Below are 3,673 nucleotides of genomic sequence, written 5' to 3'. Positions count from 1 at the left end.
AGATCTGCTTGGAGTATCACAAAGAGGAAGATGGCTGTTTCCTCTAGTTTGGAGATACTGTGATGAGGCTAGGTTCTGTGTAGGGTTGAGATCTTTCAGCAAACAGTAGTTTTCCCTGAGGGGCTAACTCCTGAGACACTCACAGAGCCCAGCTTGGAGATTTCCTCAGGGTTTATGTTTACTGAATTTCAATTGTTTGTCTAGGTTGTTGTAGGGAGAGGCAGTCTCTGGCTGTGATTACCTGGTGAAGAAAGTCACTCCTCTGTGGGTAAAGTTTTTTCTGCCTGGGCTGGGTGACTTTCTCCTGGGTGGAACTGTCATCATAACTGACATCATAACTGTCTTCATAAACCTATTATATGATCATGGTATTTCCCCTGCCAGGTAAGTATGGGAAGGGATGGGAAGAGGAAACAAAGGAGGAGGCTACAATGCTTGATTAGAAATGGACTCATTATCTTGCCCCTGTATTTGTAACCCCTCTGTACAGTATTTTCACAGTTTTTTAAAAAAACCTATTGTGACCTATTGTAACATGGTAAACCTATTGTGACCTCATCACCATTATAGCATCACCAACTAAGTATAACATCAAAATATTATTATCACTCGAAATTGTGACATCATATTGCCATTGTGATATCACTGTTCCATTGGGTTTTTCAATCCTATTATGACCTCATAACATTTTACAAAACTCGTGGCCTTTGAGCCTATTAACTTGTGAACTTGCACACTTATGATGCAGAAAACACAAGACAATCCAATGAGGCACATTGATGATAACTTTATTTACACTAGAAATGGGCCTCCATTTACCTTGTCCTGGGCTGTACACTCAGTGACAGCCCAGACCCAAACACCAAATCTCAGACCTCCAATAGGCATAGTTAATTGGTTTGCAAAACACCAACCCCCCAAATTATCATCTCCGTGCTCCAAACTTCAATAGGTAAGACTTTTTCCTTTTCCCTTATTCCCTTCTTCTTTATAGACTTTTCCTTCATTTCCCTTTTTCCCCTCCATCACTTCCTTCTTCTCTTTAGGCCTCTCCACTACACTTGTCTGGACTGGTGGCCAATTGGCTTCCTTACCCTCCTGCTCTCCCTCAAATTCCTCTTCTCCCAGGTCTTTCCCCTCCTGCTGTCTCACCACTTCCTTCCTTGCAGGTCTTCCCTTGATTTTCTCAAATTCCATTGCTCTGACCATGAAGGCTATATATAGGTTGAACCCCTCCATCACTCCTGTGGGTTTCCTACCTAACAGTTTTCAACCATCACTTCACAAACTGCCTGTTCCCCAATCAATTCTTCACAGTTCATTATGTGAGGATGACATCCTACCCCCTCCAGCAGCATGCCGTGCTCACTTGTGTGGCATGGCACATGCACTCCAGTGGGCAAGGTCATGGGGCAATATTGATTAGTGGGCCCTGCTCATTATTAGGACCATGCTGCTTCATATATCCCCCAATGTTTTTCATGTCCAATCAAATCCTTGATTCCTTCTAAACAAATCCTAAAAATTCCCTTCTCTCCACCCAATGAACAGGCTTAAAAGGTTAAATTTAATAGAAAACAAGTAAATTATAGAAACACACTAGTTAGCATTAATTAACACTTAGGAAGTCTTATCCTTAACAGTCCATCTTGAAGCCCTCTCTGTATATTGGTCTACTACCTATTCCACTTGAGAATGATGGATCCAATGCTGTTTTCGTGCTAATTCAATAGGCGACAGTGAAGTTAGCACCACCAAGTAAGGTCATTGCCAGTTTGGTTCCAATTCAGGAGCATGATGAATTTTTATCCACACCAGCTGTCCAGGCAAGAAAGAGTGGGTGGAGTTTCTTATTTTCTTTTTTCAACTCCATTTCTTAGTTTATTTCACTTACGTGGGGTCTAGTTTTTTAATTTATTTGTGAAGCGAGACTTGCTATAGAATAAACTAAACTACTCTCCTCAAAGAAAATTTCCTTCCAACTGGATTTAATTTCTTATTTTATATTTGAAAATTTTATTTTCATCCTAATGTTTATTTTTAAACACATTTTATCATTATTATATTTAAATAGTTGTACAAAGAAGTTCCCATTCTACAAAACAGTACACAAATACAAGGTGTCTGACGACATTGTCACCCATTCCTCCTAACCCTTCCATTCTCACACTTTTTTGTAAAAATTGAGATAGGTAATTACATATTTTTCACATATTTCACAGTATTGTGGGATTGTGATACTTAGTTAAAGTCACAACCACATTTTAACCTTGACAAGACAAATTATTGTTATCATATTCCAAAGTTTGTTGATTCTATGAGCTTTTACAATCCAAAATATTTTTCCCACCTCAGGTGATATTTACATTTTTTTCCTTTTGCTTAATGTAGGCTATTCCCTCTTGCCCTCTTTCCCTCTCATTCATCTCTTCCCATCACTGTGTTTGGGTTGCTTAGTTAATTTTCTTCTATGTCCCGTGCAGCTTATGGGCCCCTTTGTTATATGTTGTTACATTTTCCACTTATTGTGTTCCTCCTCCTGGCTTCCCTCCATTGCGTGCATATTTCTGCCGACTACATAGTCAAGAACATGGAGTCATTAATAGTGATACAACAAAATGAGTGGCTCTCCATTGTTTCTCGAGTCCTGTTTACTTTGTCATACCTTCTTGCATTTTGGCTTTAGCATCCACGTATCAGGTAGACCCTATGCCATTTGTCTCATTGTTCTTGGCTTATCTCACTCAAATAATTTGGTCTAGTTCCATCCATTTCCCTGCAAATACCTTCATTTTGTCCTTTCTAATGGCTGCATGGTATTCCATTGTATATAGGTTCCACATTTTTTGGATCCACTTATCAGTTGTGGCTTATCTGGGATTTTTCCAAATCTTGGCTATTGTGAACAGTGCTGCAGCAATCATAGAGGTGTGCATGTGTATGTACACTGGTTCCTGTTGTTCAGAGTAGATCCTTAGGAGTGTTATGGCCAGTTCAGGTCGATATTTAGATTTCCTAAGTACCTCCAGACAGCTTTCCAAAGTGGTGGTATTAGTATACATTCCCACTAGCAATGTAGCAATGTGTCTTTCTTTGTATCACTTCCAGCATTTGTCATTGGCTTAATTTAGGATGTGGACCATTCTGATTGGGGTAAGGTGGTATCTTAGAGTTGTTTTTATTGGCATTTCCCTTACAGCCAGGGATGATGAACATTTCCTCATGTATTTCTTTGCCGTTTTTATCTTTTCTTCTAATAAGTCTCTCTTTAGCTTCCTTGACTATTTCAAGATTGGTTTTTTAGGTTTGTGAAGGGTTAGTTTCTTGACTTCACCATATATACTATAATGGATATTATAATATAATGGATATTAGACGCTTGTCTGTTATATTGCTGGTAAATATTTTTTCCCATTTCTTCCCCTTTCCTGGTAATCTCTACGATTCTTTTTTTTTAGTCTTTTATAGTTTTCATAAAACAGACCCTGTATATCTTTAGTTAGGTTAACTCCTAGACACTTTTTATTTTTAGGTTATTGTGAATGGGGCTGTTTCTTTGATTTCCCTTTCTATTTGTACATTGTTACTATACAGAAAGGCGATTGGTTTCTGTGGGTTAATTTTGTATCCTACTACTTTGCCAAGTTGGTTTATAAGCTCTAAGAGTTTGGGG

Source organism: Dipodomys merriami, unplaced genomic scaffold (genome assembly GCF_024711535.1).
Source record: "Dipodomys merriami isolate MVZ:Mamm:240054 unplaced genomic scaffold, mDipMer1.0.p SCAF_1220, whole genome shotgun sequence".
Taxonomy (NCBI): Eukaryota; Metazoa; Chordata; class Mammalia; order Rodentia; family Heteromyidae; genus Dipodomys; species Dipodomys merriami.
This window is presented reverse-complemented; position numbering follows the sequence as displayed.